At 40.6% G+C, this 21,610-nt stretch overlaps 2 non-coding genes across 2 annotated transcripts; both read right to left on the bottom strand.

The window, feature by feature from the left end:
• Positions 1 to 201: 201 nt before the first annotated feature.
• Positions 202 to 309, bottom strand: LOC112760593 (small nucleolar RNA R71). Its single transcript, XR_003181026.1, has one exon. It is a non-coding gene; the product is annotated as a small nucleolar RNA R71 (small nucleolar RNA).
• Positions 310 to 10,071: 9,762 nt separating this feature from the next.
• LOC112761515 (small nucleolar RNA R71) lies at positions 10,072 to 10,179 on the bottom strand. The gene has a single exon (XR_003181907.1). It is a non-coding gene; the product is annotated as a small nucleolar RNA R71 (small nucleolar RNA).
• Between the last annotated feature and the right edge of the window lie 11,431 nt (positions 10,180 to 21,610).

Raw genomic sequence — 21,610 nt, 5'->3', positions numbered from 1 at the left:
TTAACTGAATTCTTGCAGATCTGTGATACTGTTAAGACCAATGGGGTTGATCCCGATGTCTACAGGCTTATGCTTTTCCCGTTTGCTGTAAGAGACAGAGCTAGAGTATGGTTAGACTCTCAACCTAAAGATAGCCTGAACTCTTGGGATAAGCTGGTCACGGCTTTCTTAGCTAAGTTCTTTCCTCCTCAAAAGCTTAGCAAGCTTAGAGTGGATGTTCAAACCTTCAGACAAAAAGAATGTGAATCCCTCTATGAAGCTTGGGAGAGATACAAGGAACTGACCAAAAAGTGTCCTTCTGACATGCTTTCAGAATGGACCATCCTGGATATATTCTATGATGGTCTGTCTGAACTATCAAAGATGTCATTGGACCATTTTGCAGGTGGATCCATTCACCTAAAGAAAATGCCTGCAGAAGCTCAAGAACTCATTGACATGGTTGCAAATAACCAGTTCATGTGCACTTCTAAAATGAATCCTGTGAGTAATGGGACGCCTCAGAGGAAGGGAGTTCTTGAAATTGATACTCTAAATGCCATATTGGCTCAGAATAAAATATTGACTCAGCAAGTCAATATGATCTCTCAGAGTCTGAATGGATTGAAGGAATCATCCAACAGTACTAAAGAGGCCTCTTCTGAAGAAGAAGCTTATGATCCTGAGAACCCTGCAATAGCAGAGGTGAATTACATGGGTGAACCCTATAGAAACACCTATAATCCCTCATGGAAAAATCATCCAAATTTCTTATGGAAGGATCAACAAAATCCTCAGCAAGGCTTTAATAATGGTGGAAGAAACAGGTTTAGCAATAGCAAACCTTTTTCATCATCCACTCAGCAACAGACAGAGAATTCTGAGCAGAATCCATCTAGCTTAGCAAATATAGTCTCTGATCTATCTAAGGCCACTGTAAGTTTCATGAATGAAACAAGGTCCTCCATTAGAAATTTGGAGGCACAAGTGGGCCAGCTGAGTAAAAGAGTCACTGAAACTCCTCCTAGTACTCTCCCAAGCAATACAGAAGAGAATCCAAAGAGAGAGTGCAAGGCCATTGATTTGACCATCATGGCCGAACCTACAAGGGAGGAGAAGAACGTGAATCCTAGTGAGGAAGACCTCCTAGGACGTTCAGTGACCAGTAAGGAGTATCCCTTTGAGGAACCAAAGGAATCTAAGGCTCATCTAGAGACCATAGAGATTCCATTGAACCTCTTTCTGCCCCTTTATGAGCTCTGATGAGTATTCTTCCTCTGAAGAGGATGAAGACATTACTGAAGAGCAAGTTGCTAAATACCTTTGGTGCAATCATGAAGCTGAATGCCAAATTATTTGGTAATGAGACTTGGGAAGATGAATCTTCTTTGCTCACCAATGAACTAAATGCATTGGATAGGCAGAAATTACCTCAAAAGAAACAAGATCCAGGAAAATTCTTAATACCCTGTACCATAGGCACCATGACCTTTGAGAAGGCTCTATGTTACCTGGGGTCAGGAATAAACTTAATGCCACTCTCTGTAATGGAGAAACTAGGGATCTTTGAGGTGCAAGCTGCTAGAATCGCATTAGAGATGGCAGACAACTCAAAAAAATAGGCTTATGGACAAGTAGGGGACGTGTTAGTAAAGGTTGAAGGCCTTTACATCCCTGTTGATTTCATAATCCTAGACATTGGGAAGGAAGAGGATGAATCCATCATCCTTGGAAGACCCTTCCTAGCCACAGCAAGAGCTGTGATTGATGTGGACAGAGGAGAGTTGGTCCTTCAACTGAATGAGGACAACCTTGTGTTTAAAACTCATGGATCTCCTTCTGTAACCATGGAGAGGAAGCATGAAAAGCTTCTCTCACTGTAGAGTCAACCAAAGCCCCCACAGTCAAACTCTAAGTTTGGTGTTAGGAGGCCACAACCAAACACTAAGTTTGGTGTTGAACCACCACATTCAAACTGTAAATTTGGTGTTGGGAGGTTCCAACCTTGCTCGATTATCTGTGAGGCTCCATGAGAGCTCACTATCAAGCTATTGACATTAAAGAAGCGCTTGTTGGGAGGCAACCCAATGTTATTTAATCATATCTATTTTATTTTCTTTTTGTTATTTCGTGTTTTATTAGGTTGATGATCATGTGAAGTCATAAAAACTACTGAAAAAATAAAAAACAGAATGAAAAACAGCATTGAAAATAGCACACCCTGGAGGAGAGCAGTCTGGCGTTTAAACGCCAGAAATAAGCATCTGTCTGGCATTTAACGCCAAAAACAGGCACCAAGCTGGCGTTTAACGCCAGAAACAAGCATCTGCCTGGCGTTAAATGCCAGAAACAAGCTACATTTGGGCGTTTAATGCCAGAAACAGGTAGCAGTCTGGCGTTAATCACCAGGATTGCACAGCAAGGGCGTTTTACATGCCTAATTGGAGAAGGAATGTTAAGTCCTTGACCCCACTTGATCTGTGGACCCCACAAGATCCCCACATCTTCTTCTCTCCTCTTCACACCTTTTCATAACTCTCTTCCCCAAATACCCTTCACCAATCACCTCAATCACTCTTTTCCATCACCTCTTCACCACTCATCTCCATCCTCTCTTCCCCATAAACCCCACCTACCTTCAAAATTCAAACTATTTTCCCTCCCAAACCCAACCCTACACCCCCCCTCACTCCTATATAAACCCCTCACTCCTTCTTCATTTTCACACAACACAACCCTCTCTTCTTCTCCTTGGCCGAATACATCTTCTTCCCCCATCTCCTCCATTTTCTTCTTCTTCTACTACTTTCTTTCTTCTTTTGCTCGGGGACGAGCAAACATTTTAAGTTTGGTGTGGTAAAAGCATAGCTTTTTGTTTTTCCATAACCATTTATGGCACCTAAGGCCAGAGAAATCTCTAGAAAGAGGAAAGGAAAAGAAATTGCTTCCACCTCTGAGTCATGAGAGATGGAGAGATTCATCTCAAAGGTCCATCAAGACCACTTCTATGAAGTAGTGGCCAAGAAAAAAAGTGATCTCTGAGGTTTCTTTCAAGCTCAAAAAGAATGAGTATCCGGAGATCCGACTTGAGATCCAAAGAAGAGGTTGGGAAGTTCTCACCAACCCCATTCAACAAGTCGGGATCTTAATAGTTCAAGGGTTCTATGCAAACGCATGGATCACTAGGAACCATGATCAAAGTGTGAACCCGAATCCAAAGCATTGGCTCACCATGGTTCGGGGGAAATACTTAGATTTCAGTCCGGAAAATGTAAGGCTGGCGTTCAACTTGCCAATGATAGAAGAAAATGCACGCCCCTACACTAGAAGGGTCAACTTTGATCAAAGGTTGGACCAAGTCCTCATGGACATATGTGTAGAAAGAGCTCAATGGAAAATTGACTCAAGAGACAAGCCGGTTCAATTAAGAAGGCATGACCTCAAACCAATGGCTAGGGGATGGTTAGAGTTCATTCAACGCTCAATCATTCCTACTAGTAACCGGTCTGAAGTTACTATAGACCGGGCCATCATGATCCATAGTATCATGATTAGAGAGGAGGTGGAAGTTCATGAGATTATACCTCAAGAACTTTACAAGGTGGCTGACAAGTCCTCCACTTGGGCAAGGTTAGCCTTTCCTCACCTCATATGCCACCTCTGCAACTCGGCAGAAATTGACATAGAGGGAGACATCCTCATTGAAGAGGACAAGCCCATCACTACGAAAAGGATGGAGCAAATAAGAGATCATGGACCTCAACATGAGCATGAGGAAATTCCTCACCATGAAATCCCTGAGATGCCTCAGGGGATGCACTTTCCTCCACAAAACTATTGGGAGCAAATCAACACTTCCCTAGGAGAATTAAGCTCCAACATGGGACAACTAAGGGTGGAACACCAAGAGCACTCCATCATTCTCCATGAGATTAGAGAAGATCAAAGAGCTATGAGGGAGGAGCAACAAAGACAAGGAAGAGACATAGAGGAGCTCAAGAGCACCATTGGTTCTTCAAGAAGAGGAAGAGACCATCCTCACTAAGGTGGACTCATTCCTTAATCTCCTTGTCTATTTATTTTCTATTTTCGGATTCCATGCTTCATGTTTAATTATGTTTGTGTCTTTACTATATGATCACTAGTGTTTAAGTGTCTATGTCTTAAAGCTATGAATGTCCTATGACTCCATCACCTCTCTTAAATGAAAAATGTTCTGAAAACAAAAGAACAAGAAGTACAGGGTTTCGAATTCATCCTTGAAATTAGTTTAATTATTTTGATGTGGTGACAATACTTTTTGTTTTCTGAATGAATTCTTGAACAGTGCATATGTCTTTTGAAGTTGTTGTTTATGAATGTTAAATATGTTGGCTCTTGAAAGAATGATGAAAAGGAGACATGTTATTTGATAATCTGAAAAATCATAAAAATGATTCTTGAAGCAAGAAAAAGCAGTGAATACAAAAGCTTGCAGAAAAAAAAAGCAAAAAAAAAAAAGTAAGAAAAAGAAAAAAGCAAGCAGAAAAAGCCAAAAGCTCTTTAAACCAAAAGGCAAGAGCAAAAAGCCAATAGCCCTTAAAACCAAAAGGCAAGGGTAAATAAAAAGGATCCAAGGCTTTGAGCATCAGTGGATAGGAGGGCCTAAAGGAATAAAATCCTGGCCTAAGCGACTGAACCAAGCTGTCCCTAACCATGTGCTTTTGGCGTGAAGGTGTCAAGTGAAAACTTGAGACTGAGCGGTTAAAGTCAAGGTCCAAAGCAAAAAAAGAGTGTGCTTAAGAACCCTGGACACCTCTAATTAGAGACTTTAGCAAAGCTGAGTCATAATCTGAAAAGGTTCACCCAGTTATGTGTCTGTGGCATTTATGTATCCGGTGGTAATACTGGAAAACAAAGTGCTTAAGGCCACGGCCAAGATTCATAAAGTAGCTGTGTTCAAGAATCAACATACTGAACTTGGAGAATCAATAACACTATCTGAACTCTGAGTTCCTATAGATGCTGATGAGCGGATAATTTATACACTTTTTGGCATTATTTTTAGTATGTTTTTAGTACATTTTAGTTAGTTTTTATTATGCTCTTATTAGTTTTTAAATAAAAATCACTTTTCTGGGCTTTACTATGAGTTTGTGTGTTTTTCTGTGATTTCAGGTATTTTCTAGCTGAAATTGAGGGACCTGAGCAAAAATCTGATTCAGAGGCTGAAAAAGGACTGTAGATGCTGTTGGATTCTGACCTCCCTGCACTCGAAGTGGATTTTCTGGAGCTACAGAAGCTCAATTGGCACGCTCTCAATTGCGTTGGAAAGTCGACATCCTGGGCTTTCCAGCAAAGTATAATAGTCCATACTTTGCCCGAGATTTGATGGCCCAAACAGGCGTTCCAAGTCAGCTCAAGAATTCTGGCGTTTAACTCCAGAACTGGCACAAAAGCTGGAGTTAAACGCCCAAACTGGCATAAAAGCTGGCGTTTAACTCCAAGAAATGTCTCTACACATGAAAGCCTCAATGATCAGCCCAAGCACACACCAAATGGGCCCCGGAAGTGGAATTTTACAATAAACACCCTAGCTTACTCATTTTCTGTAACCCAAGGTCACTAGTTTACTATAAATACTACTTTCAGTGATTCATATTGTACCTCATGACATTATACACATTTCATATTGTATCCTCTACGGCATAAGTCTCTAAACCCCATTGTTGGGGGTGAGGAGCTCTGCTGTTCTTCATGAATTAATGCAATTACTACTGTTTTCCATTCTATTACGCTTGCTTCCATTCTAAGATATTCATTTGCACTTCAACTTGATGAATGTGATGATCCGTGACACTCATCATCGTTCTCACCTATGAACACGTGCCTGACAACCACCTCCGTTCTACCTTAGATTGAATGCATATATCTTAGCCTCATGATTCAAATCAGAGTCTTCGTGGTATAAGCTAGAATCATTGGCGGTCATTCCTGAGATCCGGAACGTCTAAATAATGTCTGTGGTATTCTGAGTAGGATCTGGGAAGGGATGACTGTGACGAGCTTCAAACTCGCGAGTGTTGGGCATAGTGACAGACGCAAAAGGATTAATGGATCCTATTCCGACATGATCGAGAACCGACAGATGATTAGTTGTGCGGTGACAGCGCATTTGGAACATTTTCACTGAGAGGACGGGATGTAGCCATTGACAACGATGATGCCGAACATAAAGCTTGCCATGGAAGGAGTCTTGCGTGCATGAAGAAGAAGATAGTAGGAAAGCAGAGGTACAGAAGACAAAGCATCTCCAAAGCCTCAACCTGTTCTTCATTACTGCATAACAAGTATTTATTTCATGTTCTTTTACTTTTTACAATTAAATCTGAGAATTATTGATATCCTGACTAAGAGTTACAAGATCACCATAGCTTGCTTCAAGCCGACAATCTCCGTGGGATCGACCCTTACTCACGTAAGGTATTACTTGGACGACCCAGTGCACTTGCTGGTTAGTTGTGCGGAGTTACAAAAGTGTGATTGTAATTTCGTGCACGAGATGCCAATCATTCTGAACTTCAATGGATAAAGTGAGATGCTAAAACTATTCAAGAGGCAAAAAGCTACAAGTCCTGCTCATCTGATTGGAGCTAAGTTTCATTGATATTTTGGAATTTATAGTATATTCTCTTCTTTTTATCCTATTTGATTTTCAGTTGCTTGGGTACAAGCAACAATTTAAGTTTGGTGTTGTGATTAGCAGATAATTTATACGCTTTTTGGCATTATTTTTACATAGTTTTTAGTATGATTTAGTTAGTTTTTAGTATATTTTTATTAGTTTTTAAATAAAATTCACATTTTTGGACTTTACTATGAGTTTGTGTGTTTTTCTGTAATTTCAGGTAATTTCTGGCTGAAATGAGAGACTTGAGCAAAAATCAGATTCAGAGGTTGAAGAAGGACTGCAGATGCTGTTGGATTCTGACCTCCCTGCACTCAAAGTAGATTTTCTGGAGCTACAGAACTCCAAATGGTGCCCTCTCAATTGCGTTGGAAAGTAGACATCCCGGGCTTTCCAGCAATATATAATAGTCCATACTTTGCCTGAGTTTAGACGATGCAAATTGGCGTTCAACGCCAGTTCCATGCTGCCTTCTGGAGTTAAACGCCAGAAACAGGTTGCAAAGTGGAGTTGAACGCCATAAACAGATTACAAGCTAGCGTTCAACACCAAGAGAAGCCTCTACACGTGTAAAGCTCAATGCTCAGCCCAAGCACGCACCAAGTGGGCCCCAGAAGTGGATTTCTGCATCATTTACTTATCTTTGTAAACCCTAGTAACTAGTTTAGCATAAATAGGACTTTTTACTATTGTATTTACATCTTTGGATCATTTTTAAGTCTTGGTGACTCCGGTTGCCCTCTGGGGCTGAGACCAATGAACTCCATTATCACTTATGTATTTTCAACGATAGAGTTTCTACACACCATAGATTAAGGTGTGGAGCTCTGCTGTTCCTCATGAATTAATACAAAGTACTATCATTTTTCTATTCAATTCAAGCTTATTCTTATTCTAAGATATTCATTCGCACTTCAATATGAATGTGATGATCGTGACAGTCATCACCATTCCCAACCTATGAACGCGTGCCTGACAACCACTTCTGTTCTACCTTAGATTGAATGAGTATCTCTGGGATTCCTTAATCAGAATCTTCGTGGTATAAGTTAGAATCCATGGACGGCCATTCTTGAGATCCGGAAAGTCTAAATCTTGTCTGTGGTATTCCGAGTAGGATCTAGGAAGGGATGGCTGTGACGAGCTTCAAACTCACGAGTGCTGAGCGTAGTGACAGACGCAAAAGGATTAATGGATCCTATTCCAGTATGATCAAGAACCGACAGATAATTAGCCATGCAGTGAGAGCGCATTGGACCATTTTCACTGAGAGGACAGGATGTAGCCATTGACAATGGTGATGCCTAACATACAGCTTGCCATAGAATGGAGTATGAATGATTGGATGAAGACAATAGGAAAGCAGAGGTTCAGGAGGAATGAACGCATCTTCATACGCTTATCTGAAACTCTCGCTAATGAATTACATAAGTATCTCTATCTTTAATTTAAGTTTTAATTATATTTTAATTATCAAATATCCATAACCATATGAATCTGCCTGACTGAAATTTATAAGGTGACCATAGCTTGCTTCAAGCCGACAATCTCCGTGGGATCGACCCTTACTCACGTAAGGTTTATTACTTGGACGACCCAGTGCACTTGTTGGTTAGTTGTGCGAAGTTGTGACAAAGAACTAAGATCATGAACGTGCGTATTGAGTTTTTAGCGCCGTTACCAAGGAATGGAACCGTCACGATTTCTGCGTACCACATATGCATTTTCAATTTGTTAGTGTCTAAAGTTTGAAAATTTCTAAGTTTGGTGTCTTGCATGTTTTTCTTTTCTTAAAAATTTTCAAAAATAAGTTCTTGGTGTTTATCTTGACATTCAAGGTGTTCTTGATGTTCATCTTGACATTCAAAGTGTTCTTGCATGCATTATGTGTTTTGATTCATAATTTTCATGTGTTTGAGTCTTTTGGTTGTTTTTCTCTTTCTTCATTAAAAATTCAAAAATAAAAAAATATCTTTCCCTTATTTTCTCATAAATTTTTGAAAATTTCAGTTGACTTTTTCAAAACTTTTTAAAATTTAGTTGTTTTTTATGAGTCAAGTCAAATTTTCAATTTAAAAATTCTATCTTTTTCAAATCTTTTTCAAAAATCAAATCTTTTTCAATTTTTCTTTCATAATTTCGAAATTTTCAAAATTTATTTTCAAAATTTTTTTCTTATTTTTATTTCATATTTCCAAAATTTATGCTAACAATTAATGTGATTGATTCAAAAATTTTAAGTTGTTACTTGCCTAGTAAGAAAGGTTCAATCTTTAAATTTTTAAATCATATCTTTTTTTTTCTTGTTACTCAAGTAATCAACTTTAATTTTCAAAATCAAATCTTTTTAAATTTCTTTTTCAAATCTTTTTTAAAATAAGTTTCAATCACATCTTTTTCAAAATCAATTTCAAAATCTCTTTTAACCTCTTATCTTTTCAAAATTGATTTTCAAATCTTTTTCAATTAATCTTATCTTTTTGTTTAATTCTTATCTTTTTCAAAACTACCTAACTAATTCTCTCTCTCTAATTTTCGAAAATCACCTTCCTCTTTTTCAAAATTCCTTTTTAATTAACTAAATGTTTTAAATTTTAATTTAATTTAATTTAATTTTTCTTTTTTTTTAATTTTTGAATATTAACTTTAAATTAAAAACAAAAATATTTTTTATTTTTGATTTTATTTAATTTTCGAATTCTTCCCTCCCACATCTACTTCTAATTATTTATGTATCTACTAACACTTCTCTTCATCTCAAAATTCGAACCCTCTCTTCCTCTTGGTGTTCGAATTCCTCTTCTTCTATTCTTCTCTTCTTATACTTACATAAGGATTCTCTATACTGTGACATAGAGGATTCCATATTTTCTTTTGTGTTCTCGTCTTTTTCATATGCGCAGGAACAAGGATAAGAATATTCTTGTTGAACCTGATCCTGAACCTGAAAGGACTCTGAAGAGGAAGCTAAGGGAAGCAAAAGCACAACTCTCTGGAGAAAATCTGACAGAAATTTTCGAAAAAGAAGGAGACATGGCCGAAAGTAATAACAATGCAATGAAGATGCTTGGTGACTTTACTGCACCAAATTCCAATTTACATGGAAGAAGCATCTCAATCTCTGCCATTGGAGCAAACAATTTTGAGCTAAAGCCTCAATTAGTTTCTCTGATGCAACAGAACTGCAAGTTTCACGGACTTCCATCAGAAGATCCTTTTCAGTTCTTAACTGAATTCTTGTAGATCTGTGATACTGTAAGACCAATGGGGTTGACTCTGAGGTCTACAGGCTTATGCTTTTACCGTTTGCTGTAAGAGACAGAGCTAGAATATGGTTGGACTCTCAACCTAAGGATAGCCTAAACTCTTGGGACAAGCTGGTCACGGCTTTCTTAGCTAAGTTCTTTCCTCCTCAAAAGCTTAGCAGGCTTAGAGTGGATGTTCAAACCTTCAAACAGAAAGAAGGTGAATCCCTCTATGAAGCTTAGGAGAGATATAAGCAACTGACCAAAAAGTGTCCTTCTGACATGCTTTCAAAATGGACCATCCTGGATATATTCTATGATGGTCTGTCTGAATTATTTAAGATGTCATTGGACCATTCTGCAGGTGGATCCATTCACCTAAAGAAAATGCCTGCAGAAGCTCAAGAACTCATTGACATGGTTGCAAATAACCAGTTCATGCACACTTCTGAAAGGAATCCTGTGAGTAATGGGACGCCTCAGAGGAAGGGAGTTCTTGAAATTGATACTCTGAATGCCATATTGGCTCAGAACAAAATATTGACTCAGCAAGTCAATATGATTTCTCAGAGTTTGAATGGATTGCAAGCTGCATCCAACAGTACTCAAGAGGCATCTTCTGAAGAAGAAGCTTATGATCCTGAGAACCCTACAATAGCAGAGGTGAATTACATGGGGAAACCCTATGGAAATACCTATAATCCCTCATGGAGAAATCATCTAAATTTCTCATGGAAGGATCAACAAAACCTTCAACAAGGCTTTAATAATGGTGGAAGAAATATGTTTAGCAATAGCAAACCTTTTCCATCATCCACTCAGCAACAGACAGAGAATTTTGAGCAGAATCCATCTAGCTTAGCAAATATAGTCTCTGATCTATCTAAGGCCACTCTAAGTTTCATGAATGAAACAAGGTCCTCCATTAGAAATTTGGAGGCACAAGTGGGCCAGCTGAGTAAAAGAGTCACTGAAACCCCTCCTAGTACTCTCCCAAGCAACACAGAAGAGAATCCAAAAAGAGAGTGCAAGGCCATTACCTTGCTTGGTGTGGCCGAACCCAAAGAGGAGGAGGAGGTCGTGAATCCTAGTGAGGAAGACCTCCTGGGACGTTCACTAACCAATAAGGAGTTTCCCTTTGAGAAACCAAAGGAATCTGATGCTCATCTAGAGACCATAGAGATTCCATTGAACCTCCTTTTACCATTCATGAGCTTTGATGACTATTCATCTCCTGAAGAAGATGAAGAGATTGCTGAAGAGCAAGTTGCTCAATATTTAGGAGCAATCATGAAACTGAATGCCAAATTATTTGGTAATGAGACTTGGGAGGATGAACCTCCATTGCTCATCAAGGAACTAAATGCCTTGGTTCAGCAAACTCTACCTCAAAAGAAACAGGATCATAGTAAATTCCTAATTCCCTGTAACATAGGCACCATGACCTTTGAGAAGGCTCTGTGTGATCTGGGGTCAGGCATAAACTTAATGCCACTCTCTGTAATGGAGAAACTAGGAATCTTTGAGGTACAGGCTGCCAGAATCTCATAAGAGATGGCAGACAACTCAAAAAAAAAAAGGCTTATGGACTAATAGAGGACGTGCTAGTAAAGGTTGAAGGCCTTTACATCTCTACTGATTTCATAATCCTAGACACTGGGAAGGATGAGGATGAATCCATCATCCTTGGAAGACCCTTCCTAGCCCCAGCAAAAGCTGTGATTGATGTGGACAGAGGAGAGTTAGTCCTTCAACTGAATGAGGACAACCTTGTGTTTAAAACTCAAGGATCTCCTTCTGTAACCATGTAGAGAAAGCATGAAAAGATTCTCTCACTACAGAGTCAACCAAAGCCCCCACAGTCAAACTCTAAGTTTGGTGTTGGGAGGTTCCAACAATGCTCTGAACATCTGTGAGGCTCTATGAGAGCTCACTGTCAAGCTATTGACATTAAAGAAGCGCTTGTTGGGAGGCAACCCAATGTTATTTAATTATATCTATTTTATTTTATTGTTATTTTATGTTTTTTTAGGTTGATGATCATGTGGAGTCACAAAAACTACTGAAAAATAAAAAACAGCTTTAAAAACAGCTCACCCTGGAAGAAGAACTTACTGGCGTTTAAACGCCAGTAAGAAGCATCAAACTGGCGTTTAACACCAGAAAGAAGCATCAAGCTGGCGTTAAATGCCAGAAACAAGCACCAGACTGGCGTTTAACGCCAGAATAGAGCATGGAAGTGGCGTTAAACACCAGAAACAGGCTACATTTGGGCGTTTAACGCCAGAAACAAGCAGCAAGCTAGCGTTTAACGCCAGACATGCATACTAAGGGCGTTTTACATGCCTAATTGGAGCAGGGATGTTAAGTCCTTGACCCCACTGGATCTGTGGACCCCACAGGATCCCCACCCACCCTACCTCTTCTTTTCTCCTCTTCACACCTTTCCATAACACTCTTCCACAAATACCCTTCCCCAATTAGCTCATTCTCTCTTCCCCATCACCTCTTCACCACTCTCCCCTCCCAAACCCACCCACACATGGCCGAACCACTCACCTCCCTCGATCTCCACTATTTTCTTCTTCTTCTACTACCTTCTTCCTTCTTTTGCTCGAGGACGAGTAAACCTTTTAAGTTTGGTGTGGTAAAAGAATTTCTTTTTTTTCATAACCATTTATGGCACCTAAGGCCGGAGAAACCTCTAGAAAGAGGAAAGGAAAGACAAAAGCTTCCACCTCCGAGTCATGGGAGATGGAGAGATTCATCTCAAGGGTCCATAGCTCAGTAGTAGAGCATTTGACTGTAAAATAAGAGATCATGGACCTCAACAAGAGCATGAGGAAATTCCTCACCATGAAATCCCTGAGATACCTCAGGGGATGCACTTTCCTCCACAGAACTATTGGGAACAAATCAACACCTCCCTAGGAGAATTAAGTTCCAACATGGGATAATTAAAGATGGAGCACCAAGAGCACTCCATCATCCTCCATGAGAATAGAGAAGATCAAAGAGCTATGAGGGAGGAGCAACAAAGACAAGGAAGAGACATAGAGGAGCTCAAGAGCACCATTGGTTCTTCAAGAAGAGGAAGACGCCACCCTCACTAAGGTGGACCCGTTCCTTAATCTCCTTGTTCTTATTTCTCTGTTTTTCATTTACTATGCTTTATCTTTATTTATGTTTGTGTCTTATTACATGATCAATAGTGTCTAAGTGTCTATGTCTTAAAGCTATGAATGTCCTATGAATCCATCACCTCTCTTAAATGAAAAATGCTTTAATTACAAAAGAACAAGAAGTACATGGTTTCGAATTCATCCTTGAAATTAGTTTAATTATTTTGATGTGGTGACAATACTTTCTGTTCTCTGAATGAATGCTTGAATAGTGCATATGTCTTTTGAATTTGTTGTTTATGAATGTTAAATATGTTGGCTTTTGAAAGAATGATGAAAAAGGAGACATGTTATCTGATAATCTAAAAAATCATAAAATTGATTCTTGAAGCAAGAAAAAGCAGTGAATACAAAAGCTTGCGAAAAAAAAGAAAAAAAATGGCGAAAAACAAAAGAAAAAGAAAAAGCAAGCAGAAAAAGCCAAAAGCTCTTTAAACCAAAAGGCAAGAGCAAAAAAGCTAATAACCCTTAAAACAACAAGGCAAGGGTAAAAAGGATCCAAGGCTTTGAGCATCAATGGATAGGAGGGCCTAAAGGAATAAAATCCTGGCCTAAGCGGCTAAACCAAGCTATCCCTAACCATGTGCTTATGGCGTCAAGGTGTCAAGTGAAAACTTGAGACTGAGCAGTTAAAGTCGAGGTCCAAAGCAAAAAGAAGAGTGTGCTTAAGAACCATGGACACCTCTAATTGGGGACTCTAGCAAAGCTGAGTCACAATCTGAAAAGGTTCACCCAGTTTTGTGTCTGTGGCATTTATGTATCCGGTGGTAATACTGGAAAACAAAGTGCTTAGGGCCACGGCTAAGACTCATAAAGTAGCTGAGTTCAAGAATCAACATACTGAACTAGGAGAATCAATAACACTATCTGAATTCTGAGTTCCTATAGAAGCCAATCATTCTGAACTTCAAGGGATAAAGTGAGATGCCAAAACTATTCAAAGGCAAAAAGCTACTAGTCCTGCTCATCTGATTGGATCTAAGTTTCATTGATATTTTTGAATTTATAGTATATTATCTTCTTTTTATCCTATTTGATTTTCAGTTGCTTGGGGACAAGCAACAATTTAAGTTTGGTGTTGTGATGAGCGGATAATTTATACGCTTTTTGGCATTGTTTTTACATAGTTTTCAGTATGATTTAGTTAGTTTTTAGTATATTTTTATTATTTTTTAAATAAAATTCACATTTCTGGACTTTACTATGAGTTTGTGTATTTTTCTGTGATTTCAGGTATTTTCTGGCTGAAATTGAGGGACTGAGCAAAAATCAGATTCAGAGGTTGAAGAAGGACTGCAGATGCTGTTGGATTCTGACCTCCCTACACTCAAAATGAATTTTCTGGAGCTACAGAAATCCAAATGGCACGCTCTCAATTTCGTTAGAAAGTAGACATCCAGGGCTTTCCAGTAATATATAATAGTCCATACTTTTTTCGAGTTTAGATGACGCAAACTGGCGTTCAACGCCAGCTCTCTACCCTATTCTGGAGTTAAATGCCAAAAACAGGTTACAAAGCAGAGTTAAATGCCAGAAACAGGTTAGAAACTGACGTTTAACTCCAAGGAAGACCTCTACACGTGAAAGCTTCAATGCTCAGCCCAAGCACACACCAAGTAGGCCCGGAAGTGGATTTCTATATCATTTACTTATCTCTGTAAACCCTAGTAACTAGTTTAGTATAAATAGAACTTTTTACTATTGTTTTTAAATCTTTGGATTATCCTTTGTTCATCTCTGGACGTTTAGTTCTTAGATCATGGATGCTAGCTATTCAGCCATGCCTGGACCTTATTCTTATGTATTTTCAACGGTAGAGTTTCTACACACCACAGATTAAGGTGTGGAGCTCTACTGTTCCTCATGAATTAATGCAAAGTACTATTGTTTTTCTATTCAACTCAAGCCTATTTCTTCTCTAAGATATTCATTCACACACAAGAACATGATGAATGTGATGATTATATGACCCTCATCACTATTCTCACCTATGAACGCGTGCCTGACAACCACTTCCGTTCTACATGCAAACAAGCTTGAATGTGTATCTCTTAGCCTTCTGATCTACGATCAGAGTCTTCGTGGTATAGGCTAGAATTATTGGCGGCTATTCTTGAGATCCGGAAAGTCTAAACCTTGTCTGTGGTATTCCGAGTAGGATCTGGGAAGGGATGGCTGTGACGAGCTTCAAACTCGCGAGTGCTGGGCGTAGTGACAGACGCAAAAAGATTACTGAATCCTATTCCAGTATGACCGAGAACTGACAGATGATTAGCCGTGCGGTGACAGCGCATCTTGGACCATTTTCACTGAGAGGATGGGAAGTAGCCATTGACAACGGTGATGCCCTACATAAAGCTTACCATGGAAAGGAGTAGGAATGATTGGATGAAGACAGCAGAAAAACAGGGGTTCAGGAGGAACAAAAGCATCTCTATACGCTTATCTGAAATTCTCACCAATGAATTACATAAGTATTTCTATCCTATTTTATATTTTAATTATATTTTAATTATCAATTCACCATAACCATTTGAATCCGCCTGACTGAGATTTGCAAGATGACCATAGCTTGCTTCAAGCCGACAATCTCCGTGGGATCGACCCTTACTCACGTAAGGTTTATTACTTGGACGACCCAGTGCACTTGCTGGTTAGTTGTGCGAAGTTGTGACAAAGAACTAAAATTATGAACGTGCGTATTAAGTTTTTGACGCTGTTACCAAGGAATGAACGATCACAATTTTGCATACCAGTGGAGTTCAGAGGCGAGAAGAACTCCGTCCATAACCTGAAGGTGAAGTAGAGAAAGTCCAGATCAGAGACATCCCGGGCAAAACAACCAATATTGGTACGATTCTAAGAGGAGACGTGAAAGAATCACTTGTACAGTTCTTACGAGATAACATCGATCTCTCTGCATGGAAAGCTGCAGACATGCCAGATATAGACCCCAAACTAATCTGCCTCAAGTTGGCGGTCTACCCAGGATCTCGGCCAGTACAGCAGAGACAAAGAAAACTCGGGCCAGAATGATCCCAAGCTGTGGAAGAGCAGGTACAAGCCCTACTGGAGGCAGGATTCATAAGAGAAGTCAAGTACCCACTATGGCTAGCTAACGTCGTCTTGGTGAAAAAGTCAAATGGGAAGTGGCGAATGTGCACCGACTACACTGATCTCAACAAAGCCTGCCCAAAAGATCCCTATCCACTCCCAAGTATCGACGCTCTGGTAGATGCCTCCTCTGGATATAAATACCTCTCGTTTATGGACACATATTCAGGATACAATCAAATCCCAATGTTCCACCGGACCAAGAAAAAACCTCGTTCATAACACCAAATACAAACTACTGCTACATCGTAATGCCTTTTGGTCTTAAAAACGCGAGAGCTACTTATCAAAGGATAATGAATAAAGTATTTTCAGATCATATCGGAAAAATCATGGAAGTCTATGTGGACGACATGTTAATAAAGACACAAAGTGAAGAGACATTATTGTCCGACCTGGTCCAAGTGTTCGACACTATAAGAAAGCATGGCATGCGATCAATCCTACAAAAATGCACCTTTGCAGTAGAAGCTGGCAGATTCTTGGGTTTTATGCTCACACAAAGAGGAATCGAGGCAAATCCGGATAAATGCCAGGGCATACTCGACATGAAAAGCCCAACTTGTGTCAAAGAGGTACAACAACTCAACGGGAGGTTGGCAGCCTTGTCCAGATTTCTAGCAGGATCAGCAATAAGGTCTCTCCCCTTCTACACCACTCTAAGGAAGGGAAAGATGTTTGAATGGACAACAGAGTGTGAGCAGGCTTTCCAAGATTTCAAAAGATTCCTGGGACAACCACCTATCCTAACTCGACCACGAGAGAGAGAGCCACTCATATTGTACCTCGCAGTAGGAAGTCGAGCAGTAGCCTCAGCACTAGTTCGAGAGGACGACAAGGGGCAACAACCTGTATACTTCATCAGTAAAGCACTACAAGGGTCCGAGCTGAACTACAAAAAAATCAAAAAATTTGCCTATGCTCTCATACTAACATCTCGACGACTTTGCCCGTACTTCCAAGCTCACACCATTAAGGTTCGGACCAACCAGCCTATAAAAGGGATATTGCAGAAAACAGATCTAGCAGGTAGAATCTTGCAATGGGCAGTCGAGTTGTCCGAGTTCGACCTTCAATACGAAGCTTGGACAGCCATCAAATCACAATACATGGCCGACTTCATTGCAGAATTTACAGACACCCCGAAATCCCCCACAGAATGGAATCTCTATGTGGACGGTTCCTCGAATAAAACTGGAAGTGGTGCAGGTGTGATAATTGAAAGCAACCAAGGAACCCAAATCGAACTTTCCCTTAAATTCGGGTTCCCTGCCTCAATCAACCAGGCGGAATATGAGGCACTACTAGCTGGTTTGAAGCTGGCTAAAGAGGTCGGAGCTCAAAGACTCATTATCTTCAGCGACTCACAGATGGTCACTTCACAAATAACAGGGAGCTACCAAGCCAAGGATCCCACTATGAAAAAGTACCTGGGTAAAACCAGGGAACAGCTCGGACAACTCAGGGAATATGAGATCCACCACATACCCCGCGAACAGAATGCCTGAGCTGACGCACTCTCAAAGCTAGCCAGCACCAAACCAGGGGGCAATAATAGAAGCCTCATCCAAGAAATACTGCAGAGTCCGTCAATCTCGGAAGAAGAAAAGTCCTAGCCATAACAAGTCAAGATCAAGGATGGATGGCCCCCATAATTAACTACCTCAAAACAGAAGCACTCCCTACAGGTGAAAAGGAGGCAAAGAGGTTAAAACGAGAGGCACAACATTACACCATCATAAACAATACTCTATACAAGAGAGGGATTTCAATACCTTTGTTAAAATGTGTGCTGACTTCCAACACAAAGGAAGTTTTAGAAGAAGTACACAGTGGCATTTGTGGCAATCATCTCGGAGCACAAGCTCTCACCAAAAAAGTACTTAGGGCGGGATTTTATTGGCCAACTCTACAAAAGGAAGCTATAGAGTTTGTAAAGACATGTCTACCATGCCAGAAACATGCCAACTTTCACATCGCCCCGCCAGAGGAACTCATCAGCGTGACCTCACCATGGCCATTTGCAAAATCGGGACTCGACCTTCTCGGATCCTTCCCTCAGGGATCGGGACAAGTTAAATTCCTCATCGTAGCTAATGCCACTGCTCAAAGAAGTAGAAAATTCCTATATAGAAATATTGTCACAAGATTCGGGGTCCCATACTCCATCACCACAGATAATGGCACCCAATTCACAGATGCAGGCTTCAAAAAGTTAGTGGCTGACTTGAATATAAAACACCAATTCACTTCCGTAGAGCATCCTCAAGCCAATGGCCAAGCTGAAGCTGCCAACAAAGTGGTATTGGCTGGGCTAAAACGAAGATTACAGGACGCAAAGGGAGCCTGGGCTGAAGAGCTCCCACAAGTCCTATGGGCATATCGAACAACGCCACATTCTACCACAAAGGAATCACCCTTCTGGTTAGCATACGGAATGGAGGCAATGATCCCAGTAGAGATCGAAGAAGGGTCGCCTAGAGTGATCCACTATAATGAAGAAGCTAACCTCCAACTCCAAAGGGAAGAGCTCGATCTACTTCCTGAAGTCCAAGAGAGAGCTCGGATCAGGGAAGAAGTACTAAAACGTCGAATGGGCTCCAGATATAATCAAAAGGTAGTGCCGCGAGGTTTCACCGAGAATGATCTCACCTTAATCCAAAATGATATAGGAACAACTCGACCTGGAGAACGAAAGCTGGCAGCAAACTGGAAAGGACCCTACCGAGTCATAGAAGTACTTGGGAAGGGCGACTACAGATTGTCCGAACTCGATGCACGAGAGCTTCCTAGGTCATGGCACGCCTGCAACCTAAGAAGGTACTATAGCTAGGGATGGTAAAGGATCTCAACATAAGATGCACTCTTTTTCCTGAAAAGGTTTTTTAATGAGGCACCAAGCTGAGATCCACAAATTATCCGACTTAAAAGGATAAAAACTCCGCATGTACATATTTGCATTTTCTTTTAAATAAAATATATTAGATGTTCTACAAGTTTTCAAGACGCATTAATCTGAAAAATTCATCGTCCGATTATAAAGCAACAGATCGGCCGAAAGTGAAAAACAAATTCACTGCATGATCACGATAAAGACCAACTGAGATGAAAACCAAATTCATCCAAAGGTCGACCAAACAAGGATTGAACCCAACTTCTACAAATCGGCAAAGATGAAAACAGAATAATACAAGAAGTTATCGAAAGTGATCCGGAGAAAGGACCTGACGAGGTCTTGATAAGATGGATTGCTAAATAATAACTTAAAGACTGGCCGACGTTAAGAAGTCGGACCAGTCGACCAAAGTTATAAGTAAACCCTGGAAAGAGGTCTGGCTAACCCTATAAAAGAGGATTACTATAACTTAGAAGGGCACGACATGACGAAGTCGGCCCAAAATATAAAGTTATAAAAAGTAATCCCTAAAAGAGACCTGCACAAGGTCCAAGAAAGAGGATTACAAAAATAACTCGGAAGGGCCCGACATGACAAAGTCGGCCCAAAATATAAAGTTATAAAAAGTAATCCCTGAAAGAGACTTGCACAAGGTCCAAGAAAGAGGATTACAAAAATAACTCGGAAGGGCTCGACATGACAATGTCGGCCCAAAATATAAAGTTATAAAAGTAATCCCTGAAAAAGACCTGAACAAGGTCCAAGAAAGAGGATTACAAAAATAACTCGGAAGGGCCCGACATGACAAAGTCGGCCCAAAACATAAAGTTATAAAAGTAATCCCTGAAAGAGACCTAAACAAGGTCCAAGAAAGAGGGTTACAAAAATAACTTAAGAAAGGACCCGACATAACGATGTCAGCCCACATAAAATGCTAAAGTTATAAAAAAGTAATACCTGGCAGAGACCTCATAAAAGCTCCAAACAAAACAGGATTACTAGAAATAACTTTCAGAAGCCTCAAAGGAATCAAAGCCACAAATACTAAAGCAATCCAAATAGGTCGAGCAAACAAGGCTCCAACATTCCTAAAACATAGAAAGGTGCCAAGTCGAGTACAAACAGACATAATATAGAAACATAAAGTTATAACAAGCCTCAGAGGCCACCAAAATCAGCCCCAAAAGCTTGAAAACTACTTTTGTTTTTCGAAATAAAGTTGCTAAACAAGCAACTAAATGAGTGTCGACAGTCAGCAAACATCATTTACAAAAAGAGTTTTAAAGAGCCCACAAGCCGGGCTATCTACACAAATAGTTAAGAAAATTCAACTAACATCCGAGGGCTTCTCGGCAGCCTCAGTACAGGGCGAAGGAGGGCGAGTCTGGAGAGGCACTGCATCCACAGTCCCATCATCCCGGTTCAAGATTCGACAATCAGGTTCTAACTCGGGATGACCGGCACCAGCTGAAGGAACTGAAGAAGTCCGTAACACAGAGGTCTTGGCAGCAGGCACTGAGGGAGGCTCAACATCCTCATCATCAGGGTCATCAGGGACAATCTTGCCATCTTTCACAATATTATCCAAACTAAATAGAGCAAGGTCGACCTCCGGGGCGAGAACCCGAACCTGTTCCTTCAGGTTCTCATAAGCAGCATTCACGCTGCCTACAAGATGACCCTGGAGCTCGGAATAATCAACCCGGGCCGACTCTAATTCCTCCCTAAGACGCATCACTTCCCGGTAGGTCGTGACGTAGCTATCTTTATGCCTCAATGCCGTGTCCTCAACCAACCTCACAGAAGCCGACAAGGCAAGGGAGCTAGCCTTCTCGCTCTCCAGCTCCTTCTCCAGTTTGGTCACCTTCACTTCAAGCTCCTCCTTCAGACCCTTCATCCGGTCGAACTCTCGCTTAGCTTCCTCCATAAAGGCCTTGGTAGCATGTAGAGGAAGGTTCTGGGTAGTTCAGTACAGGGCAGCTCCCATATGCGCTATCTTAATGCTACTCCGAGTTATAAAGTCTAAATGGTGAAGGAGTGATACATCATCCATAAGGAAGGCACCGTAAGGGCCGATCTGCTGATCTACAAACTCAACCGCGTCAAAGTCAGGGGCATCGAGGTTAAAAGGCTCAATTGTTTTTTGTTTTTTATTGGGAGGAGCACCAGAAGTGGCAATAGAAACTTGAAGAAGATCAGCCAAATGGACCCGGGGAGTAGGGATTACCTTCCTCGCCTCCGGTGAGCTTGGTACGGCCGGCTTCGACTGAACCTGGGACGATCCCTCCCCGGCCGCCTTAGCCGAGACGTTTTGGGCTGCAGTAGTTTTCCTCGCCCTTTTGAAGGCCTTCATAGATTCATTATTCTTAATCATCTCTGCCAAACAAAACATCGCAGTAGGAAACCAAGTTACAAATATGAAAAAAAGAGCTCGTAAAGAAATAAACTCGACAAGACAAGGAAAGCCAAAATTAAACACTACCCAACTCAGCCCGGAGGAGTGAGGGGTCCCCTAAGAATTTCTTGG

The sequence above is a fragment of the Arachis hypogaea genome, chromosome 16 (genome assembly GCF_003086295.3).
Source record: "Arachis hypogaea cultivar Tifrunner chromosome 16, arahy.Tifrunner.gnm2.J5K5, whole genome shotgun sequence".
Taxonomy (NCBI): domain Eukaryota; kingdom Viridiplantae; phylum Streptophyta; class Magnoliopsida; order Fabales; family Fabaceae; genus Arachis; species Arachis hypogaea.
Note: the sequence above shows the minus strand (reverse complement) of the source record. Positions and strands in the feature narration are given on the sequence as shown.